Genomic DNA, 25,300 nt, shown 5'->3' on the forward strand with positions numbered 1-25,300 from the left:
GGTTACATGATTTCGTTGTAAATGTGAAACTAGACTCAAGAGTTTTTGAATAGATTCTCCCTAGAAACCCACCTCCCATATACCTTTCTCCAACCTCTGTTTTGTGTTTGGAAAGAAAGACTTTTAGAAATGAAACCTCAAGATAAAAACTAAATGACAATGTAGATGAGACCTGGGATATTTTGTTGGCTTACATGAACATGCAGAATTAAATATGACCTAATTCAGATGTTTATTTTATTTTAATAATGTATCTTGGGGCGGAACCTCCAAAGTGCCGGGAAACAGGAATTCACCGATCCTTTTTGTAACTGCAGCCCCTACACACCGTCAGCTACTCCTTTTGCTCTTCCCGTGGAATGATATTCAGGTACCACTGTTTTCTATGTATCTGATTTAGTTTTGAGAATTTTCCAGATTCAGGCAACTGGTGACTCAGGGGTTAAGCGTCCAGCTTTGGCTCAGGTCATGATCTCACGGTCAGTGGGTTCAAGCCCTGCATCAGGCTCTGTTCTGACAGCTCAGAAGTCCTGCTTCAGCTTCTGTGTCTCCCTCTGTCTCTGCCCTTCCCCACTTGTGCTCTGTCTCTCTCAAAAATCAATAACTGTTAAATTTTTTTTTGAAAAAAGAAAAAAAGAAATTTCCAGATTCTTAATATGCCATGCTCAGATTCCAATCTTGCCTAGTCCTGCACCAGTTACATATAAGACAGGGGTTCTAATTCTCTGTATTGTTCAAAACCCAATAAAAGAATGATGGAGTGGGATCAATGATATCAGGGTTCTTATCCCAGATCTACCATAAAATAATTGTATCCCCTTTGGAAAATCATAGTTATTTGGGGCCCCTTTCTTTTTCTTTATTTTGACAGAGTTTTGTCCTAGATGATTCAAAATAGCATGTGTACTCTTTGAGTAATAGTTTAAATGTTACTGGTACTGGTACAAATGAAGACAACTGGGCATAAAACTACACATCGTTTCTGTGACTGTGTTTTTCCAGCTGCCCCCATGTTACAGATGACAAGATGACAGCACAGCAGCAGCAGATTATTTAACCAGAGGCTCCAAAGTAGATGGAACGCAACCACAAGTTCCTTTTTTTCCCCCTGAAGCTCATTTAGCCAAAACACAGGCTGCTGAATATTCGGCTGTGAAGCATACTATCAGTGTGTTTAAGGGAGGCCATTCTTACGTCATCGCCAATCATATAGCAGGGAGGTTTGAAATTCTTACAAGATCATCTGACCTTGTGAGATTTACAGCTGTTTTCAAATGAAGCAAGTCCTTCCAGTATCAGGTAATCATCTGAATTTCTGGTTGCTTCTCTGAACTTAACTTCTGAACCACTTGAGGTTTTCTATCTGCTGTCTTAAATTTATGCCAGAGTAGCCTTTTTTTGGAAAGTACATTCAGGTTTCTATATTCCACATAAGAGAGTTTCAGTGAGTCAGGGTAAGGGCTAAGCCATCCTTCTCAGAGTGGTATTGAGCTCCCGGTGAAATATAATTTACTTAAGAGACAAATTTCTTCAAAATAGAAAAGTAGCATTCTCACATTTTTCTAATATAAGTATTTTTACATTTTTCTATAATACATGTATTTATTATACCTACCAAATATGATATATACATACAATGGAATATTATTAAGCCTTAAAAAGGAATGACACTCTGATATATGCTACAACATGGATGAACCTTAAAAATATTGTGCTAAGTGTATTAAGTCAGTCACAGAAGGACAAATGTAGGATTCCACCTAGCTGAGATATTTAGACTAGGCAAATTTATAGAAACAAAGTAGAATTGTTGTTTTGGTGAGTTGGGATGAGTGGGTATTGGGATGTTGTTATTTATATGGGTATAGAGTTTCACTTTGGGGTGTTGAACAAGGTCCGGAGGTGGGTGCTGGTGATGATTGTACAACATGGCGAATGCACTTTTAATGGCACTGAATGGAACACTTAACATTTTATGTTACGTGTATTTTGCCACCAGAAAAAAAAAGACTAAGTATGTGAACGAAGTGCAGTTTTTATGAATAACACATAAAGCATATCCATGAAAGAAAAAAAAATTGATATGTGTACTTTATTAAATTTTAAAATACCCACTCAGTGAGGACAGTGTTCAAAGAATGGAAAGGCAAGCCCTTTGCTAGGATCATATATTTTCAAAACACATTTCTAAAGAAGATGTGCATGCAAAATATTCAAAGTAGAAGTAAAACATCACAATAAGAAAATAAACTCCCCAAATTGAAATAAATGAGTCAATGAGTAGACACCTGAGTGGATAGTAAATATAAATGAGAAATAGGCACGTATAAATTGCTAAACTTTGGGGAGTTATTGGAAAATGATATGCATGGTACATTAAAAGAAAAAAAAATTAAAACACCAGTGGGCTGCTCCACCCATTTATTAAATGGCTAAATACCAAAAACTGACAATACCACTTCCTGGTGAGGATGTGGGACAACAGGAAATCTTATTCATTGCTGATGGGAATTCAAATGGTACAACTTCTAGAGAAGACATCCTGCCAGGAAAAAAAAAACAATAAAATAAAATTTTACATTATGTATATTTTACCACAATAAAATAAAGATTAATTATGTGGTTGAAACTGAAGGAAAAAGAACTTTAAGAAAAGGAAGCATGTAAGGATGATAAAGACAAAGATGATAAACCGTTTTTTAATGACCAAACAATTGTTAACATTAAGATACCGGAACCAGCAAATTGTGGATGATAACCGAAAGCCAGATCCTCAGATAATTTAATCCTTGAGAAAAGACTGTGGAAATAGAAGGATGAGAGAACTCGGAGCCATCACCACATAAATTCCAGGGGGCTTGATCACTGCAATAGCATTCCTGCCTTTGTAACTTCTAAGGACTCTGTGCACGTTGTTATATGGAGAACATTTTAAGGGACTTCAGCATTTGATCCTTAAAACGAGCAAGTCTTGAGATGACCATTATCTGTTCCTCCCTCATGACTTTTTATCACCAGATTTGAATTCATCATCAAGCACATTGGGTTTTGCTTCTTAAAGATCTTTTAATTTATTCTCTGGTTGTTATGGCAGGCCCATAATGTTTCTTGCAGGAATTAGATTAGTAATTCTGTTTTCTTCCCCCTTGAATGGGTCCTCGAGATTTCCATTAGAGTACTCTTGCTAAAATGCAGATGAGGTCTATCAGTTGAGTCATCCTTAAGTGGCTTTCTGTTTACAGATATTCATGGTGTCTAAATTATGTAATCATTTCTCCTGCTATTCCCCACTTCATTTTCCTGGATTATCTGAATAGTTCACTATCTTGGATTATGTTTTTCCTTCCACCATGAATTCCTTTTTCCCTGTTGTGCACCTGGAAAACGCGCTTCATTTTGCAAAGCTCAATTTACACATTATCTTTATTGTGAAGTCCTTTTAATGTTGTGATCACACTCTCCTTTTTGCTACCGTTGCACTTTTGCATGCTTGATTCTTGCATTCGCTACACTTTATTATCATTGTATCTTTTACATAGCTGTCTTCTCTTAGGCAACATTCCTTGAGGCCAGGGACTATCTTTTATTCATCTGTTGATGTTGCTTCCGCATGGTACTTGGTGTGCAGTGGTCAGCCATAAAAATGAGATTTTAATAAATTAAAAATAGTTATGTACATATATCACTGTACAGATATAATAGAAGAACCATTAATGTTGCTGCTGGAAGTTCACCTCTGGTAAATGGTGGTGGTACTTGACTTCACTTATAATGTTTTTTCCACTACTGTATACATTCCTGCCTTAAATCTCATCTTTATTTCTATATATGTCTTTATTACTAATTCAAGAACAGCAGATATGAGGGTAGAGCTAGGCCACAGGCCATATTTGCTGGAATAGTAAAGAATTGTATTTTTGGTGAAGAAGTCCTGAAGCATACAGGTCTACATTCTCCTTTTGACTCCTGTAGAGGGATCCACTTCCAAAGTGTGTTATTAGCAGCTAATCAAGATGTTTTTGCACCAGGCTCCTGATGAGCTTTTAGTGTACTAATAGTAAGTCAAGGTTAAAGTAGTTTCTGATTTGTTTTACATTGTAAATGTTGCAGGGTGGTGTCTTTCTTTTAATTCTGGGGTGGGGGTGGGGACTACCAAATGGCCCTTCCCCACTCCTGGTAATGCAGTCACCTCAGGAGAGCTCCTTAGGTAATTTCAGCTCTGCTTTACTTACTCTGCCCCTGGGGTGGTCAAAAGGCATAGGTAGAAAGTTTAAGAAGAATTAACTGGTCATGCTTGCCTTGATTAATTATGTTCTCTTACTTGAGAATGTGAGTGGGCATTTTCTGTTTCTCCAGTCCTGCGTAATGCTAGGTGGTAATCTGCCCAGTTCTCGAGTTCAGTTATGGGACTATTTAGCTCTCATTCGAACTGGGGTTCTCAAACCTGGGTTATCAATAACAGTAAAAGGAGTATTTTAACCTCTATCTTTCTTCTTTTCTTTCCCAACCTAATCCAAACCTAGATGTAATAAGGTTGTTGTACTTTTTTAGGACCACTGACAGATACTAACATTTGGTTGATTCCCTGAGAACACTGAGAGTAAAAGGAGCAGAAGTTTGGAAAATAAAATGTCCATGTGGAAAGTGTCTTGGTATTGCCCCAGAAGATGGCTTTGTGCCTTGGTCTTTCTTAAGTGGTAGGACATCGTGACCTTTGGTAGGTTTGTGCAGTAAGCCACTAATGCCTGGGAAAGGTTTACTGAGTGCTATGTTAGTTTTCTGTGGCTTCCATGAGAATGACCACACACTTGGCTCCAACTGCATAAGTTTCCTCTCTCATGGTTCTGAAGGCCAAAAGTGTAAACTCCCTACAGATTTTGTAGGGGAGAATCCATTCTGTGCCTCGTTTGGCTTCTAATGGTCGTCAGCTTTCTTGGCCTATGGCTGCGTCGGTCAATCTCTGACATTACCTTCACATCACCTTCTCTCCTCTGTGTCTGTATCTTTTTTTTTTCTGCCTCAATTTCCCTTCTGTCCTTCTTGTATAAGGAACACTTGCTGCTGTATTCAGGGCCCACTGAATTATACCTTCAAAGACCTTTTGTCCAAATGTGCTAACAGCCATGGATTTCGAGGGTTAGGATATGGACATATCTTGGGGGAGGGGGGAGAGCATCATTCAACCCACTCCATCAGCCATAAGATACTTTGATTTTGGCTGATGACTGCATGCAGAATGTCAGTTTCTGTAATCACATAAGTTAAGGTCTGTCTTAAAGAAAAAGGGCCTTAGGGAGTTACAGGTGGCTGAGTGAATGACTACAGAACAAAGAAGGTACCAGGAGGATCTTCAGGCACCGGACTCTTAGGGCACCCTGAGGTTTACAGGGCAGGGAAGTTTCAGGCAACTGCCCACCTTAGCTTACTTTTCAGTACAGCTTTCCTAAGCAGGCTTGATGGAGACAGACTCAACTGTAGGGAAAAGTTTTAGAAATACTTGTTTGTATTGACGTATATGGCTTGCCATAGGCTCAACTGATTCCATTTACCATGTGGACCCACTGACTCTGGATTTGTCAATGTTGTGTGAGAAAGAAATGTGCCCTAAGAGGTTGTCTTCGATAGTCTACACAATTCCACAGCAGGAGGCTGTGAAAATGGCCACAATGACACAGGATTGTAAGATCTACCAGAGACTGCAGATGCAATGTCATTAGGTAGACCACATCATCAGTTTAGTATGATGCAGTGTGAGCAACAGGGTGGTCCAAGAAGTGTAAACGAAGCACCCATGGGTGATAGGTGCACAGTGCTGTACCTTGTCCATGGTGGACTCAGTACCAAGTGCACTTCATGCTGAAAGAATCCTCCTTCACAGATCGACAATATCAGATAAATAGCATAGATTAGTGGACCTACTAATGAGGCGGAAATCAAAGAGACTTTCTTTTTTCTCTCAAATGCCATTGCGTTTTTGTTGTAATCTTTGGGTACATTCTGTACTGGATTCTGAGAGCAAAAATTTGCCTAGTTTAAAATGTTCTAGGAGTTGAGAGCTGGCTTGCTTTCTACATGTTTTGGTTGTGAGGCTAGTTCTGAAAAATTAAGTTTCTTTATTAATTCTCTGTCCTCATTAAAAGCTTAGTTCATGAGAGACCAGTAAAACAGCTGAAGCCCTAAGAGGTCCCTACCCGTGTCCCAGTGGGATATCTACGCAGCAAAGAATGCTTACCACTGAGAATGAACAAAGTGAGAAGACATTTGGGAGGATTATTTATGGACGTTTAGGACTTTGGACTTTTTACTCACGATAACAAAGAAACATGATTTCAAAATTGGGCTTTAACAGTTTGAGACCTTCATCTTTCAGAGGGTTTGATCTGTGGCCTTAATTTCTCCCTGAAGAATTTGATAATGGCAAGAGTTTACTTCCAAATTTGGGACATTTCTCAGATTCTCAGATTGCATTATTGTAATGGCTTTATATATTTCATCCTAATTTGTCATTTAACCTCATCCAATTTCTGTAGTTAATTGTAATTTAGGATAGCTAATAGAATACAGGGTTGGTGTTCATCATTGGATATGAATAGCCTTAGAGTTAATTTAATTAATGCAGTTTCTCACCCAAATCAGAGACTTCGGAGATGAAAATCTAACTCGCCCATCAGTGAGACTTTAAGGTATATTTCAGTGGGTTAAATAAAAGCAGGGAAGAAAATTTTTCTTCTCCATTTTTCTTCTTCATTTCTAATGTATCATCCATGTGAAAGGCAGTTGATTAGTGTAACTTTGTGCCCTCTACTCACTGATGCTCGGTAGGTGAAGGGGCCTGCTTGACTGCTCAGCTTGAGAGGAATAACTAGCCATGTTTTGCTCAGCTCTTGTTTTCTTCATCTTGGAAGTGAGGCAAAAGTTCTCTGTTCCCCGAAGCTGCATGGGTGTGGGTCTTACATGGGCATGCCCCCTCCCCCAGGTTTGTCTGGAACCATCTTGCTACAACAAAGTGGATACATCTAGCGTAGAATTCATTCTAGAGTGCAGATAGTGGACTCATTTGCTCTTTGTTAAGCCAAGTTTTCCAACATGAGTGCTGTTGTTAAAAAAGGTGACATCATGTGTGGGTCCCAGCAAAATGAAAATGTGTGGTCCCTTGTTTTAAATGCAAGGAAAAGGTGCTGTTAAAAGCTTTCAGACTGGGTTGAATAGTGCCTGCCTCTCAAAAATCCTATTCCTTGGAACCTGTGAATGTGACCAAATACAGCTTTTTCCAGATAGAATCAAGTTGAGATGAAGCCATACTAGGTTAGGGTAAGCCCTTAAGCCAGTGCCTGCTGTCCGTGTGGGGAAGAAGGGTTTGGAGCTGCACAAACAGAGGAAACACGGTCATGGGACCATCGAGGCAGAAACTGAGGCGATACAGTTCTGCTGCCTGGAACACAAGGACACAAGGATCCCCAACAAACACCAGAAAGAAGCCAGAAGAGGCAAAGAAAGATTCCTAGATCCTACCTGCTAGCACCTTGATTAGGACTTCTAGCCTTCAGAACTGTGAAAGAATAAATGTTGTTTTGGCCACCCAGTCTGTGGTATTTTGTTCTGACAGCCCTGGGAGATTAATATAGTATTTAAATATAAAGTTTTTCTTTTTCTGTAGCCTCTCTCAACTTGTCATGGCGTTTTTAAAAATTTGCTATGTAATGTTTTTCTGAATATTTAAATTATTGTGACTTTTACTATTCCTACTTATATCATGTAATGTCAGTTTACACGCAAATGTAAAAACATTTATCTCATACACAAAATCCCTGAAAAATTACACAATTCCTATTTTATGCTTTGTATGTATACACATAGGCATTTTTTTTTTAAACCAGAACAGTGGGAATCCTATACAAACTAACTCATCCGTTTTTATTTGATTTCTTGATAAGTACACATTCTATCTTTGCTTACCTTAACAATGAATAAGGAAAGACTCAAAAGGAACTATGGGTTGCCTTTTCTTCTCTTTTCCACATGTGTCATCCTTCTAAGTAGTTGGCTAATACTGGGAGGTAACTAGGTAAGAAAGAATTGGATAAGATTTTTTGGCCAATCCTATTTCTTAAAACGCAGTTGCTTTTCTTTCTGCAGTAGAAGTAACTTTTGGTTCAACTGGAAAGTGTGGCCTCTGAGAAGTTGACACCTTCATTTATTCAGTTGCAGATGTGACCATGAACACAGAATTCTGGCGGACCCACAATGCGTGGGGCCTCAGTAAGATTCCAAATGAGTGCAAAATAAATATATTATGGAGGCCACATGACCAGCAGGTATAAGCTATATGTGACTGTAACAGCAGGAATGGTGACAGGCACACCTGGTGCATCTTATCTCCTTTGCTCACACGTATATCTTAGTGTTCCACTAGCTTCACAAACATAAGTTTAAAGATAAAGTTCTTAAGAATATCAAGAGAGCAACGGCAAAGCATTCAACCAAGCATGGGACCATTCTGAGTGTGGGGCCTGGGCACCTACACATGTTACCTCCTAAAACCAGCCCTGAGTGACTTTTTAATTGTGGTGAAAAACAAACAAGCATGTAATGTGAGCTCCCTCTTAAATCTTTTAAATTCTAAGTACTGTACACAATACAATATTGTTAGCAATATGTGCATCATTGTATACCAGATCTCTATAACTTTTTTATCTTCAAATTCTATATCCATTGAACAGCAACTCCCCATGTCTCCCTCCCCTCCAGCTCCTGGCAACTACCATTGAACTTGCTGCTTCTATGAGTTTGACCACTCTAGATACTGCATATAAGTGGTGTTTGTCCTTTGTGACTGGCTTATATTACATAGCATAATGTCCTCATGGTTCATTCTTGTAGTATATGGCAGGATTTCTTTCTTTTTTAAAGGCTGAATAATATTCTATCATATGTATGTACTGTAGCTTATCACTTCACCTGTCAGTAGACAGATTCTTTTGCCTTTTGCCTTTTGTGAATAACACTGCAATATATTGGAAATACAGGCATCCCCTCAAGATCCTGTTTTTCGTTCCTTTGGATACACACCCAGAAGTTCAATTCCTGGATCGTATTATGGTAGTTATTCTTTTAATTTTTTGAGGAATCTCTATACTGTTTTCAATAGTGGCTGTACCAGGTGACATTCCTATCAACAGTGTACAAGGGTTCCAATTTCTCCACATTTTTACCAACATTTGTTCATTTCTGTTTTGTTTTGATAAATGCTGATCCTCAGAGATGTGAGGTGATATCTCGTTGTAGTTTTGATTTGCATTGTCCTGATGATTAGTGATGTTCAGCATTTTAAAAATTAACTTCTAGGCCATGTCTTTATCTTCCTAGGAAAAATGTCTACTCAAGTCCTTTGTTTAATAAAAAAACATTTTTTTTTTACATTTATTATTGAGAGACAGAGACAGAGCATGAGAGGGGGAGGGGCAGAGATAGGGGGAGACACAGGATCTGAGGCAGGCTCCAGGTTCTGAGCTGTCAGCACAGAGTCCGACACGGGGCCCAAACCCACGAACTGTGAGATCATGACCTGAGGTGAAGTCGGACTCTCAACCGACTGAGCCACCCAGGCGCCCCATCATTGTCCAATTTTAAGATCAGGTTATTTGTGTTTGTGGGTTTTTTCTTTCGCTATTGAGTTGCAGGAGTTTCTTATACATTTCGGATATTAACCCAAATATTTTCTCCCATCCTGTAGTTTGATGTAGTCCCATTGTCTACACATGCTTTTGTTGCCTGTGCTTTTGGTGTCAGACCAATATTATGAAGCTGTCCCTCTGTTTTTTTACTTCAAGGAGTTTTATAATTTTAGCTCTTACATGTAAGCCTTTCATCCATTTTGAATTGAATTTTGTGTATGGTTTAAAGTAAGGGACAGTCTCATTATTTTGCATGTCAATATTTGGTTTTCCCTACACCATTTGTTGAAGAGCTGTTCCTTCCCCCTTTGTACATTCTTGGCACACTCCTCAAAGATAATTTGACTATAAATCCATGGATTTACTTCTGGACTGTCTGTTGTTCCGCTGGTCTTGTCTTTTTCTTTTTAATGTTTATTTATTTATTTTGTGTGTGAAAGAAGGAGCTCAAGCAGGAGAGGAGGAGAGAGAGAGGAAAACCGTTCCAAGCATACTCCACACTGCCAGTATGGAGCCTGATCTGGGGCTAGAAGCCACACACTTTGAAATCATGACCTAAACTAAAACCAAGAGTCAGACGCTTAACTGACTGAGCCACCCAGGTGCCCTTCTGTGTCTTTCTTTATGACAGTGCCATACTGTGTTGATGATTATAGTTTTGTAACACGCTTTGAAACCAGCAAGTGTGAACTCTCCATTTGTGTGTGTGTGTGAAAACTTCAGGGTTTTCTACATATACCAGCATGTCATCTATGAACAGAGGTAATTTTCCTTCTTCCTTTCTGATTTAGATGCCTCATATTTCTTTTTCTTGCATAATTGCTCTAGCTACTACTCCCAGTAATATGTTCAGTGAAAGTAAAGAGAGTGGGCATCCTTGTCCTGTTTCTATTATCAGAGGGAAATATTTTTTTTCACTATTGAGTATAATGTTAGCTGTGGGCTTTTCATATATGGCCTTTAAAATGTTAAAATAATTTCCTTCTATTCCTAATTTATTGAGTGTTTTTATTATCAATTCCAGGTTCATTTTTGCTCTTGATTTCCATGCCTTTGAGGATGTGTCGAGTAGAAAATTGCTATGGTTGAGGTCGAGGAGGCTATTTCCTGCTTTCTCCTCTAGGGTTTTGATGGTTTCCCGTCTCACATTCAGGTCCTCATCCATTTTGAGTTTATTATTGCGTATGGTGTAAGAAAGTGGTCTAGTTTCATTCTTCTGCAAGTTGCTGTCCAACTCTCCGAGCACCACCTGTTAAAGAGGCTATTTTCCATTGGATACTCTTTTTTGCTTTGTCAAAGATTAATTGGCCATACATTTTTGGGTCCGGTTCTGGGTTCTCTATTTCATTGGCCTATGTGTCTATTTTTGTGCCACGACTATACTGTCTTGATGATGACAGCTTTGTAGTAGAGGCTAAAGTCTGGGATTGTGATGCCTCCCGTTTTGGTTTTCTTCTTCAATATTACTTTGGCTATTCGGGGTCTTTTGTGGTTACATACAAATTTTAGGATAGTTTGTTCTAGTTTTGAGAAGAATACTGGTGCAATTTTGATGGGGATTGCATTGAATGTGTAGATTGCTTTGGGTAATAATGACATTTTAACAATGTTTATTGTTCTAATCCACGAACATGGGATGTTTTTCCATTTCTTTGTGCCTTCTTCATTTTTTTTCATAAATTTTCTATAGTTTTCATCATATAGGTCATTTACATCTTTAGTTAGGTTTATTGGTATTTTATGGGTTTTTTTGTGGAATTGTGAATGAGATCAGATTCTTGATTTCTCTTTCTGTTGCTTCATAATTGGTGTTAAAAATGCAACCGATTTCTGTACATTGATTTTGTACCTTGCCACTTTGCTGAATTCATGCATCAGTTCTAGTAGGCTTCTGGTGGAGTTGGTCGGGTTTTCCTTGTAGAGTATCATGTCATCTGTGAAAAGTGAAAGTTTGACTTCATCTTTTCCAATTTTGATGCCTTTTATTTCCTTTTGTTGTCTGATTTTTGATGCTAGGACTTCCAGCACTATGTTAAACAACAGTGGTGAGAGTGGACATCCTTGTCATATTCCTGATCTCAGGGGGAAAGCTCTCAGTTTTTTCCATTGAGGATAATATTAGCTGTGGGCTTTTCATAAATGGCTTTTATGATGGTTAAGTAAGTTCCTTCTATCTTGACTTTCCAAAGGTTTTTTTTTTTTTTTTTTTTTTTTTTTTTTTTTTTTTTTTTTTTTTTTTTTTTTTGCTCTTGATTTCCTTGCCTTTGAGGATGTGTCGAGTAGAAAATTGCTACGGTTGAGGTCAAGGAGGCTATTTTTGCCAGTTGCCTTTTCTGCATCTATCGACAGGATCATATGGTTTTTATCTTTTCTTTTGTTAACGTGATGTTTCACATGATGGATTTGCAAATATTGAACCAGCCCTGTATCCCAGGAATGAATCCCACTTGATCATGATGTATTTTATTTTTATAAGCTGTTGAATTTGATTTGCTAGTATCTTCTTAAGTATTTTTGCATCTGTGTTCATTAAGGATATTGGCTTGTAGTTCTCTTTTTTTGTTGGGTCTCTGTCTGGTTTGGGAATCAAAGTGATGCTGGCTTTGTGGAATGAGTCCAGAAGTTTTCCTTCTATTCCTATTTTTTTTTTTTGGAATAGCTTGTGAAGAATGGGTATTAACTCTGCTTTAAATGTCTTTTAGAATTCCTCTGGGAAGCCATATGGCCTTGGGCTTTTGGGAGGTTTTTGATAACTGATTTAATTTCTTCACTGGTTATGGATCTGTTCAGATTTTCTATCTCTTCCTGTTTGAATTTTGGTAGTGCATGTGTGTTTAGGAATTTGTCCATTTCTTCTAGATTGTCCAGTTTGTTGGCATATAATTTTTCATAGTATTCCCTGATGATATCTTGTATTTCTGAGGGATTGGTTGTAATAGATCCATATTCATTCATGATTTTGTCTATTTGGGTGTTCTCTCTTTTCTTTCTGAGGAGCCTGGCTAGAGGTTTATCAATTTTGTTTATTTTTTCAAAAAAAACCCAACTCTTGGTTTCATTGATCTGTACAACTGTTTTTTTTTTTAATTCTATATTGTTTATTTCTGCCCTGATCTTTATTATTTCTCTTCTTCTACTGGTTTTGGGGTACTCTTGCTGCTCCCCTTCTAGTTCCTTTACGTGCTCTGTTAGATATGGAATTTGCCCTTTTTCTAGTTTCTTGAAATAGACCTGGATTGCAATATGCCTTCCTCTTAGGACTGCCTTTGCTGTGTCCCAGAGAGTTTAGATTGTTGTATTTTCATTTTCATTTGTTTCCATATATTTTTAAATTTCTTGTCTAATTGCCTGATTGGCCCAGTCATTCTTTAGTAGGGTGGTTTTTAACCTCCATGTTTTTGGACGTTTTCCAGACATTTTCCTGTGATTGATTTCAAGTTTCATAGCATTGTGATCTGTAAGTGTGCATGGTATGATCTCAATTCATTTATATTTATGGAGGGCTGCATTATGACCCAGTATGTGATCTATCTTGGAGAATGTACCATGTGCACTTGAGAAGAAAGTGAATTCCCTAGCTTCAGGATGTAGAGTTCTAAATATATCTGTCAAATCCATCTGTTCCAATGTGTAGTTCAGGTCCATTGTTTCTTTAGTGATTTTATTCCTGGTTGATCTATTAATTGTTGTAAGTGGAAAATTAAAATCTTCTGCAATTAGCACATTTTTATCAATAAGATTGTTTCTGTTTGTGATTAATTGTTTTATGTATTTGGGTGCTCCCGAATTCAACATGTAGATGTTTCTAATTGTTAGCTCTTCCTGATAAAGAGATCCTATAATTATGATACAATGTCCTTCTTCATCTTTTGTTACTGCCTTTATTTTAAAGTCCAGTTTGTCTGATATAAGTATGGCTACTCTGGCTTTCTTTTGACTTCCAGTCACATGATAGATATTTCTCCATCCCCTTTCAATCTGAAGGTGTCCTCAGGTCTGAAAGGAGTCTCTTGTAGATAGCAAATAGATGGGTTTTTTTTTTTAAATCCATTCTGCTACCCTGTGTCGTTTGATTGGAGCATTCAGTCCATTTATATTCAGTGTTATTATTGAAAAATATGGGTTTAAATTCATTGTGTTCTCTGCTGGGTTCATGCTTGTAGTGGTGTCTCTGGTACCTTGTATTCCTTGCAACTATTCCCTCATAGAGTCTCTCTTAGGATTTCTTGTAGGGCTGGTTTAGTGGTCATGAATTCTCTCAATTTTTGTTTATTTGAGAAAAACCTTTATCTCTCCTTCTGTTTTGAATGACAAGCTTGCTGGATAAAGGATTCTTTGCTGCATATTTTTTCCACTCATTACATTGAAGATTTCCTGCCATTCCTTTCTGGCCTGCCAAGTTTCAGTAGGTAGGTCTGTAACCACTGTGATAGGTTTCCCTTTGTATGTTAGGGCCCTCTTATCCCTAGCTGCTTTCAGAATTCTCTCTTTATCCTTATATTTTGCCAGTTTCATTATGATATGTTGTGCCAAAGGTCGATTCAAGTTATGTCTGAAGGAAGTTCTCTGTGCCTCTTGGATTTCAATGTCTATTTCCTTTCCCAGATTGGGGATGTTCTCGGCTATAATTTGATCAAGCACTCCTTCAGGACCTTTTTCTCTTTCTTCCTCTTCAGGAATTCCTATGATACGGATATTCTTCCCTTTGAGTGTATCACTCAGGCCTCAGATTCTCCTTTCGTGCTCATGGATCAATTTCTCTCTCTTTTTGTCAGCTTCCTCTTTTTCTATAACTGTGTCTTCTAATTCACCTATTCTCTCTGCCTCTTCAATCCATGCAGTGGCTGCCTTCATTTTACTATGCACCTCATTTATAGCATTTTTTTATTTAAAAAAATTTTTTAATGTTTTATTTATTTTTGATACAGAGAGAGACAGAGCATGAGAGGGGGAGGGGCAGAGAGAGAGAAGGAGACACAGAACAGGAAGCAGGCTTCAGGCTCTGAGCTGGCTGTCAGCACAGAGCCTGACGCGGGGCTCGAACCCAGGAACATGAGATCTGATCTGAGCCGAAGTCGGAGGCTTAACCGACTGAGCCACCCAGGCGCCCCATTTATAGCATTTTTAAACTTGTCACAGCTATTTTGAAGGTCCCTAGTCTTTGTATCAATAACTTCTCTAATGACTTCCATGCTTTTTTCAAACCCAGCGATTAATTTTGTTACAATTGTTCTAAATTCTTGCTCTGTTATGTTGCTTATATCTGTTTTGAGCAGTTCTGTGGCTGTGACTACTTCCTGGAATTTCTTTAGGGGAGAGTTCTTCCGTTTTGCCATTTTGGCTAGCTTTCTGTCTCTTGTCAGTTTTAAAAGCTCATTATGCACTGTGCACCTGTTAGTATTGTTCTATTAAAGGAGCTCAATGACTGTCTAGGTCTGTCCATTCAGGAGATGTTCTTTTAATGGCGTCTCTCAGTTTCTCTTGTTGTGCCTTTGGTTATTTTATTTCCCTACTCAGTGATTTTTGGGACTCTTCACCATGTGTACTTTGGCTTGTTTCTTGAGGTAGCCCTGAAAAGGAAACAGACAGACAAACACACAGGGAACAAAAGTATGCAAATGCACTGACAAATCAAACAAACAAACAAACCAAATGGGGAAAGAAAAAGAAAAGAAAAGAAAAAAAGGTGTTGGACAGAAACAACAAAAGACAAAGGGCAGTCTAAAAGCATAAAACCAGCAGAGGGGAGAGATAAGAATGAGATAGGGGAAAATATATCTGGATGGCAAGAATTGATCTAATCATGATGGTGCATCAATCTAGGTCTTTCCCGAACTCCAGGGGTAAAAGGAGAAAAGAAGAAGAAGAAGAAAAAGGCAGTTCTCCAGCATGGATGTGTATTGTTTGGTGTAGGTAGGTCTGGGGGGAGGGCTGCTCTCCAAGGTCCTGCCTTGGTGGTTGTGGGGAGAAGAATGGTGGCACCCAAGCCCTTCTCGAACCAAGCATTGCAAGCCACTCTTTTGAGTCCGATCTCCCTGTGTCGTGGGTGGGCCAAGTTGTATTTCCCAAGCCCCTCCTTGTGTCCAAAGCCTAGTCCATGCATTTTAATGCTACCGCCCAAGATGAGATGTACTCCCACAGGCAGGTGGCTTCCTAGCCAGGATTGCATAGGGGGAGTCAGGGAGCAGTTTTCTCCTGGCTCCACCTGGAATTGGCATGCCACCACTGAGCCCAAGGAAAAATGTGCCAGCCAAAGGGGACGAATTTCTCTCCCCATGCCCAGTGGTTATATATGGGATGATAGTATCCCTCTCCATCCCAGGCCTAGGTTCTTCTCTTCTCTAGAGACAGTTCTATGAGTGTTTTCAGTCTCTCTTTCTCTTCCCCTTGTCTCTCTGGGGCTCCCTGTGCTCTCCCTGGCTCTGCACTGGGGAGGGACTCCCTCCCCTCCACACCTCCAGCCAGGCCCATTTTTATTTCCCCAGTTCACATTCACTCAGGCACCCATGAGGCTGTTTTCTTTGTGGAGTCTGTGCGTTTTCCTCCTACTCTTGCAGATCAGAGTACTGTGGCTTCAGTCCTTCTCAGTTTGATAGATGCAGGTGGGCAAAAATTACAGAGCTCCCTACTTCTCTGCCATCTTGCCCCCAGGAGCTTTTAACAGATTGCCCACTTACCAGATAATACAAATAAGTATCTTGTCTTAGCTCTAGCTGCAATAACAAAAATATCGTAGACTGACTTTGGCTTCCAGGTTTAAGGCCACATACAAAGTCTGTGCGCATAGCCAGCTAGCAAGGGAAGCTAAGCAATGAAAGTTTTATTCTAGGCAGCCTGTGCCCAGCTGAGTTTGGGCTCTGTTACTGGGAATGAGGGGGGATGGATATTGGGGGAAAGGTAGCAGCCCTGGTCATAGCAAGGGAGTGTGAAAATGGACTTGGCCCCTTTGCCTATCCTATCAGCCCCACAATCTTGCCCCTGCCTAGAGATTTCTCTGAAAGGGGAGCAGAAAGTTGTAGCTGTGGGGAAGGGTACCCAAAGTAGGAGAGGTGAGCTGGGGCTGGGTCCACTGAGGACCTTATTTGTGGGATAAGATTCTGCTGAAGGAGCAGCTGCCTCCAGAAGGATGGTGGTGCCCACAGAGCTGCCCGGAAGCACCTTGGGGATGGGCAGGCAGGAAGAGCTGCCTCAAACAAAGTCCTTAGCTGGGAGCCAGGGCCTTGGCTCTGGCAGAGTCGGCTCTTGGCTCGACTTATGGTGACCTTGAGCAGACCTGTTAACCTCTAACATCCCCTAGGCTAGGTAGGGGAAGTATGAGTAATTCAGGGTCAGGCAAGTGTAAGGTAAGATGCACTCAACCCAGGCATAATATTTCAGAGGGCCTCCCAAAACTCAGCAATTAAGATCAATAACATTTTATACAGTATTTTTTATTGTGGTAAAATATGCCAAAACATTTACCATTTTAACCATTTTTAAGTGTTCAGTACAGTGAACTGAACACTTAAAATATTAAATATATTCGCCCTGTTGTGCAACCATCCCCACCATCCATCTCAAGAATTTTTCATCTTCCCCAACTGAAACCCTGTCCCTATCCAACATGACACCATATTCCTGCTTCTGCCACCCAGCCCCTGGCAACCTCCATTCTACCTTCTATCTCTATGACTCTGACTACTCTAAGTGCTTCATGTGAAGGAATCATACATTATTTGTCTTTTTGTATCTGATTTACTTCATTTAGCACAATGTTCTCCAGGTTCATGCATATGTAGCAGGCATCAGAATTTCCTTCCTTTTTAAGCCTAAATCATATTCCATTGTGGAGATGCCACATTTTGTTTATCCACTCATCCATCGATGAACACGTGCTTTCTACCTCTTGGCTATGGTGAATAATGCTGTTATGAACATGGGTGTACAGATACTATTTAAGTCCTTGCTTTCATTTTATATTTTATATAAATATAGCATATTTTATATGTTATATTTTGTAACTATCAAATCTCATGCAAGAAAGTCCATACTGAGTAAACTGGCCTAATGTTACATAAAGGCAAAATTGGGACTAGCACTGCGCTGAGCCACAGAGAGTCTGAGGCCAAAGGAAGGGGGTGCATTTCTTACCTGGCACGAGCTGCTCCTTTAAATCGTGCGCCCCAGGTGAGCGCCTCCCCTCCCCTCGGGAGTCTTGGCCCTGATGAGGATGACAGGGCTTGGCTGAGCACACTTCACCCGGGGAGCCTCGTCTCCCCCTGTCACCCTGGGCTGGTTTAGGAACTGGAGTGATAGAGGTGCCTCTAGGCTGGAAAGCTGGAGCTGGAGCTGGGGCTTCCTCTCCCCTTGGGACAGATTCATCTTAATTAGCCCCCTCAGATAACAGTCCTTTCAGAGGCTGAGGCCGCTGACTTGTGAAGACAGTCACTGTCTTCCTCCCCTTGGAGTTGTCTGCCAAGTGACAAACCAGCAGACACATGTCCCTGCTAAGGGTTGGCCTGCAGAGCTTGAAGCCATTCTAATGAGACAAGAGATGAAGCTCCCGCTCCGTGACCTGTTGGTGCAGCCCAGTGGGCACTTGGTGCTGCGTGTAGGGCCCAAGTCTGGGTGTGAGCACATGCGAGCCTGGGTGCGGTGGGGTCCCACCAGGATTAAGAGTCCCAGCCCCCCAAAGATGAGAACCAATGAAATCCCCCAAATGAGAGTGTCTTACCTTGGTCATTCGGGGAGCATTTAGCGAGCACCTACTGTGTGCCGGCCAATTAGTAGGTGGGAATGAGATGGTCAGTTGTGGCCCTGACTCTAAGGAGCTTATAACTAAGATAAGTGTTCATATGAGATGAGCTGAGGTGTACCAGGTAATGGGGTAGGAGAGTGGGCAAACGAAGGGGAGTGAGAAGCCGTTTCAGCTCTCCCAGCTCTTCTTGGCTTCTGAGTGTACATGGGTGTGCGCGCGCACGCGCGAGCATGAGCATGGATAAGGAGGGGAGGGGCTGCCCTGAAGGAGTCCGCGTCTCTCTGAGGCCTGCACTTGCCTGCTATCCTTAGACTGACCAGCAGATGGCGGGAGTGCTACGGGAAAGTCAGGGGCGGCTGGGGAGGGAGAGGGAAAGGAATAGAGACAGATACAGACAGACGGAGTACATTAGTCTGTTTGGGCTTTTATAACAAAATACCATAGACTGTCTGTCTTCAACAACAGAGGTTTCTTTCTCACAATTCTGGAGGGGAGAAGTTCAAGGTCAACGTGCCAGCAAGGTAGCCTTCATTCTGGGTGTCTTCTCCTGGCTTGTAGGTGGCTGCCTTCTCACTGTGTGCTCACATGGCCTTTCCTCAGAGCATGGGGGCGGGGAGAGGAGAGACAGATAGACCGAACTTCATCTTCTTACAAAGCAACCAGTCCTCTAGGATTAGGGTCCCATCTTTATGACCTCATTTAACCTTAATGACCTCCTAAAGACCCTCTCTCCAGAAATCAAATGCAGTTACACTGGAGGTTAGGGCTTCAACATATGAATTTTAGGGGGAAGCATTTCAGCCCAGTGCAGAGGAGAAAGAGAGGAGGAAACAGGGAAGAAAGAGGGAAGGAGGAAGGGAGAGACAGAGACAGAGAGGCAAGGGGTGGGGTGGGGTGAGGGGAGGAGGGAAGAGCCTGTAGCACTGGGTGGGGATCCGGATTCCTGGTTTGAGCCAGCTTTCTCATTCACCTTGCTGGACCCTGAGCAAGTCACTCTTCCCTTTGGGCTGCCATATCTTCACCTGCCAACGGGCTAGTGGTGTACCCCAGACCCCACACATACTGAAGCAGCAACAAACTCACAGAAAGGGGCCTCTCAAGAGCTTCCCTCCATTTCCTCACTCAGCAAACCTGTGAGATGGGCATTAGCATTAATTATCTCCATCTTTCAGATGAGGAGACCAAGGGTCAGGGAAGCTAAGTGGCTTGCCTGAGGTCACAGCTGAGACTCAAACTCAAGTCTTCTGACCTCATGGTCTAACCAGTCAGGTGAATGGCCTGAGAGGGGTAGAAGATACAGTATAGATATGAAGGAAACTTGGGAACTCCTTGGCATAGCTGAGCTTGACAAATCGGTCTTCCACTGGGGGCCTTTTCTGGAGCCCCCACAAACCCCCTGAGAATGGGCAAGTATGGTGGAAGGCCCTTGCAGGGAACACAGGCCCCTGAGGGAATGGCCTGGAAACTGACCCAGAGACTGGAGAAGCACTTCCTGGACAGGAGGTAACGAAAGAAAGCTGTTCAAGAGGTGGCCTCTATCCCTCCGTCCTCCCTTGGTTTACTTACAGTGAAGTCCATCCAGCTCTTGGCTTCTGCTGTGTGGTTTGTGCAGGGCTGTACACAGAGAGGGGGGGATCCACTCCTTTTCTCTCAGAGACACATGAGGGACGCCTAAATCTAATAAGTTAATCTAGACTCCCAGAAACAAGATTAAATTTTCAAATAAAAGCAGGCTCTGACAGCTAAGGCATAAATCTTTTATTTAAAATAGAGACTAAACCCATTGAAATGCAATCAGCGATGACAGATGCAGATAGAAACAAGCTCTGATAGAAGAGACGCGGCATGGATTTGTTCGCTTTTGGTGACATACCACAAAGGGTGACCTGAAGGACAGTCTGCGAGCGTCAGCAAATAGTGAGGCCTTTGCATCCATTTCCATGTGGTTTGTCGGCCCAAGGTGGTGCCAGGGTAGTTGCTGAGGTAGGTGGGAGGGAGCCAGGCTCGGAGGTCATGGTCCTATTGCCATCACCCAGCTCCCCACCAAGAGGGCAGGAAAGAGGATCAGCAGTGCTTGGACATATCTGGAGCACCAGTAAAGCAGCTGGAGGAAGAGAGAATGGGGAGCTGTCAAAAGCAGATGGGAGAAGGCTGAGGCAAGAGGATAAGGCAGGTAAGGACAACAGGAGAATTTCCTGGGGCTGCCAGCACAAAGGGTGAGGCTCCGCAGACCCCAAACCACGATAGTCTTCTGCTTCAGCTGTTATGGAGGAGCATTTCTGAGTGCCAGACACTGCATTCAGTCCACGATCTCATTTAATCCTCACATCACAGGAAACTGGCTGACACTCAGAGGGGTTAAGTCTATGCCTTACTTACATAGCCAGTTCGTGGCAGAGCCTCAAGTCTGCCCAAGGCATGCTGACCCTGGTCCCTTGCTCTTTCTACCTGACCCGCCACAGCTCACAGATACTCAGGGATGCCATGGAGCCTCGCAAGCATCCAGACACCTCACTCATTCTAATCCAGGCAAAGAATAGGGAATGATTTCTCTTAAATATCGCCCCTTTTGAAGCTTTTTCATGCTTGCCAACACAAAGTTGCCACCACAAACATACATCCCTTGAGGATAAGGGGGTTCCCAATGGCTAGTCCCATGAGTCTGTGTTCAGGGAAATGTTGAAGGGATGGTAAAAACAAAGGAAACCCCCATACAAGGCAATGCTTTTGTTAAGTAACTTTGGGAAACACCATCTACCTCCCACAAACTCCTGGAGAGTCACTCCACATGTTAGAATATTAAAGAGTATTATGACAAATCCTGCAGAAAAGAGGTCTGTCTAAAGCATTTCCCCTACTTATCTGAACACAAAAAATTTTTTTTTCTCCTATTGGACATAAGATCACATCAGCTTATCTTCCAATGAGCCCATCTCAGGAAACACTGATATAAGAGTATCATTTCAGTTTGGCCCATAGCCTCCTGCTTCTCCAGAAGGAGTATTGCACCTTGAAACTTCACCACTAAATACTTGAAACAGGTGCCCAGAGAAGTCACAATTGACATTTGTGGTTCTTAGTGTTTTTAGGTGAAGTGTCCTTAGATAATTTAATGAAAGTTGTTGATTTTTTCCCTTGGTGAAGAGAAGCACTCACATGTATTATGTACATACACACAGAATGTTGAATTCAGATTTAAGGATTCATAGGTCTTTTTTTGCCCACAGGCCTCAAGTTACTAAGCTTTAAGTCATTATCAGCTTAAGTCCTTGATATTATTGGAAGCCAAGCACTAGGCCTTGGATGGGGGCAGGGAGTAGTGCAAGCCTGCTGGGGGTAGAGCCACTGAGAGGGTCTGGGTGAAAAGGCCAAGGAGACCCCTGGCCTGCTAACAAAGAAAGCCTGGAGAGTCACTTCAGCTTCATGTGTTCAATGTGAGGGGCAGCCACTGGGGGTCTGGAATGGGCTTGAAAGGCATCAGGCAGCTTGGTGAGCAGACACCCCTCTTTTGGTCTGAAGGAATACTCCTTCCCAGTCCTGTGGAGTTTCAAGCTCAGGGCTCCTACCTCTCTTGGAGACTCCTATAGCCTAGTGTATGAGAATTCTGTCATTGATGCTTGCTTAACATCCCTTCCCTGTCCCCTTTCTCCTGGATATAGCACACTAGTTGTCCTTGAGGAATCACCTCTGATGCACATTGGTGTATGTTCATGGTAGGGACTGGACCTCACCCCTAGATTCAGGATGGTGTCATGACCCGACCTGGATAATCAGAAGGTACCATCCTTTTGGTCACATGATTGGTTCAGGGATAGGCATATCACCCAAGAAAGAACAATTAATGCCAACAGGAAAGATTATGGGACTTTTAGAGAGAAAGAGTTGTTCTCATGGGGCTGTTCATAAAATAGTATGCCTGGAGCTGCTGGTGGCCACCTTGACCCATGAGGGAGATGGCATGAAAATGGATTCTCTATTGAGATCATGTGAGAGATGGAGAGTGGGGGTGACCCAGTGAGACTCTTTGTGTTTATATCTAACTATGCCCCAAAGTAGTTCTATCCTGGCACAGTTACACAGACTAATACATTTCCTTTGTGCTTAAAACCATGTGAATTGGATATTTGTCACTTGCAACTGAAAGAATCTTAATTTCTCTGTGTTAAAAACACATTCCCAGGTCCACTGAATTAGAATCTCCAGGAATATGGAGGTAATGATAGATAGATAGATAGATAGATAGATAGATAGATAGATAGATAGATAGAAAGGAAGGAAAGAAAGAAAGAAAAAGAAAGAAAGAAAAAGATCTTTTGGGGGAATCTAAGGGTCCAACAACTCTAGCTTGTGATAATCTCACTCAGTTCTGCACCATGGAAGGATGGAAGATGCTCAGCTGGGGAGTTCTAGTTTACCCACATATGCATCCAGTGAAAGCCCAGTAGTCAAGATATTTTACCTGATTGGCCTTTAGTTTATTCCCACTCTCAAGCTCTCAAATGGGGCTAAGAATCGTGTGACTGTGACTTCTCAGCTTTATACAGGAGCAAGAGACTGTTCTGTATTCATCAAAACATTTCCTTATCTTCCTCTACCCACAGCGAGACTACACTTCCCAGACCCTTTCTGGTAGGTGTGGCCATGAGCTGGGTTCTAATCGATAGAATGTAAGCATAAGGGATGTATGCCACTTCCAGACTTGGCTTATAAAAATTCTTCTTGGATATTCTTCATGATTTTTACTCTTCTAGCTTGATGCAGATAAACATGAAGACCTTCAAAACCACGTCGGAAGTTGGCAGAGCCACAAGGAGGAAAGACTCTGAGTACCAGAATCACTCTTGAAGGTCATCTTCATGACAATCAGGAGTCCGTGCTTGGGGGTACTACATAAAGTGAGAAATAAATGTCTGTTGTGTTAAACCACTGGAATTTGGGGGGTTATTTGTTACAGTTTTTTTTTACCAGTAAATTTTTATGAATTTCAGATGACTTTTCCATCTATTCATTCATCTTTGCTTTTCAAAAACTCTGGGTGGCAGTCTGGGAATGGCATTTTACAGATGAAAATGCTTGTCCTAGCTTAACTAGTTGGCAGGAGGATAGAAATCAGTTCTTAAAAGAGCAGTTTGATATGATTGTGAAGAGATTATGATGATGAGCCCTTCCTTGGCCATGACACCCTTCCTATTAGCTCCGGCATTTCTGTAGTTAGAGCTCTTCCCCAGGATTCAGCACCCATATTCTACCCTCGCTGCCCTCATTTCTTCCGCGGCGAAGACTCTAGGGAATCTGCCTCTGTCCGTGGTGCTGAATCCAGTGGCGTTTACAGAGTGGACTCAAACATTAGAACTAGATTTTACTTCTAAGCACGTTGTAAAGTGCTTCTCCAATGGTAATTTTCTTGTCTATAAAATGGGAAAATTATGCTTTCTTCATGAGATTGTTGTGGAGATTAAATAATGTGGAGAAACTATTGATGTAATGTGAGAGGTATTTTTTTTTTACATCCCCTCTCCCCCACTTTTAACAGATATTGAACCTTCTCCTTCCCCTCCTTACCAAGAGTAGCAGGTAAATTGATGACAGTTTCATACTTATGTGTAATGTTGACTTCAAGGGCCAATTGTTCACTGAGGTTTGAGTGAATTAAAAGAATAAAGCAAACAGATTCTAGAGGTATTAACTCTAATTACTACAGCTGCTATTGGCTATATGGGGTTACAGAATATTCTAAGAGTTTAAGGCAGATTTGAAGCTTGAGTAAAAGTATGATTTTTTTTTTTTGCCCTCTGGTTCTTCATTTGTAAAGTGATTGGTAGGGCGGTGGTCGCCTGGTGGTTTCCAGCCCTGTAAAACAAGGGCACCTTTTAGCATTCTCAACACTCATTGATCCCTATCTTTGTAATGGTTTTGTCAACTAAACACACTGCACTTATTAAGGAATAACAAATTCATTTCCCCAATTTTATTAATAAAAGACATTTAGAAGTGATTGTGCAATAAAAACAGTATTAAGCTTCCCAGTTTAATGAGGTGGCTGATGCTTTAGTTAGTCTGTGTGGCCTCATTATCAGCTAATGTGTAGATTCCCTTAGGTTTTCTGAATTTTTGCCAAGAATTCACAGAACTCAGTGCTACTTCTGTGAACATCAGAGCAGGAGTCATTGTTTTCAAAGGACTCTTGGATCCTTGCGGCTCTCTCCTGATTCTATTCATCTCTGATGTACCAACAGGGGTGGGCCAGAGTGGGCACAGAAGAGAAAGGAGATGAGCTTGTTGTGGGCCAGCAACATTAACTTGGGGACTGCAGTCATAGAGACATCCCCTGGTGTTTGGTTGAGTCCACACTCAAAAGACAGAATTCATCTCCCCTCCACTCCCTCCACAGTGAATACAGTGAGAGGCATTCTGAAGGTGTGTGTGTGTGTGTGTGTGTGTGTGTGTGTGTGAGAGAGAGAGAGAGAGAGAGAGAGAGAGAGAGAGAGAGAGAGAGAGAGAACTGGAAGGTTAGTTTATTAGCAAAAAACATATATGCCAAGGGAAATAGTCACTTGGCCCCCTTTCTGTCAACACCCTCTCTCCCTGTTGCACACGACATGGGAAACTAATTTGAAACCAGACAAATGCTTGGTGGGCACAGAACTAGAGTTAAGGAGTTCAGTGCATAGTTTTAATGACATGGTCTTAAAATTATGATTGCTGTTTGCATAACACTTTCTAGAGGTTTTATTCAGGCCCTTTCAGGAATGATGACCTCACTCAGTCCCAGATAATGTGGAAGTAATCCACTAACACTTTACCTTTGGGCTCTGCCCACTGATGTGTGCCTATTAGCGGGATGCCCACCTGAGGTACACAAGCTGCTGCACCTCTTACCTGCTTCAGA

General features: G+C 41.4%; 1 protein-coding gene and 1 long non-coding RNA gene across 7 annotated transcripts in view; one reads left to right on the top strand and one right to left on the bottom strand.

Annotated features, from left to right (window-relative positions):
* LOC115279657 (zinc finger protein 883-like) overlaps window positions 1–23,335 on the top strand; it is a 49,523-nt gene extending 26,188 nt beyond the window's left edge. Inside the window, exons 6-9 of one of the 6 annotated variants that reach the window (XR_003903557.1) lie at window positions 276–370; window positions 1,003–1,299; window positions 15,498–15,587; window positions 23,163–23,335. The gene's annotated coding sequence lies outside the window, so the exon portion shown is untranslated. The remainder of the gene's footprint in view (window positions 1–275; window positions 371–1,002; window positions 1,300–15,497; window positions 15,588–23,162) is intronic. The other 5 variants (XR_003903558.1, XR_003903556.1, XR_003903561.1 and 2 more) reach the window with 5 other exon arrangements.
* On the bottom strand, window positions 2,474–18,579 carry LOC115279660. The gene is made up of 3 exons (XR_003903567.1): window positions 18,388–18,579; window positions 17,805–17,874; window positions 2,474–2,542 (listed from the first exon to the last, which is right to left on the bottom strand). It is a non-coding gene; the product is annotated as an uncharacterized LOC115279660 (long non-coding RNA).
* Window positions 23,336–25,300: the final 1,965 nt, after the last annotated feature.

Source organism: Suricata suricatta, chromosome 16 (genome assembly GCF_006229205.1).
Source record: "Suricata suricatta isolate VVHF042 chromosome 16, meerkat_22Aug2017_6uvM2_HiC, whole genome shotgun sequence".
Lineage (NCBI taxonomy): Eukaryota > Metazoa > Chordata > Mammalia > Carnivora > Herpestidae > Suricata > Suricata suricatta.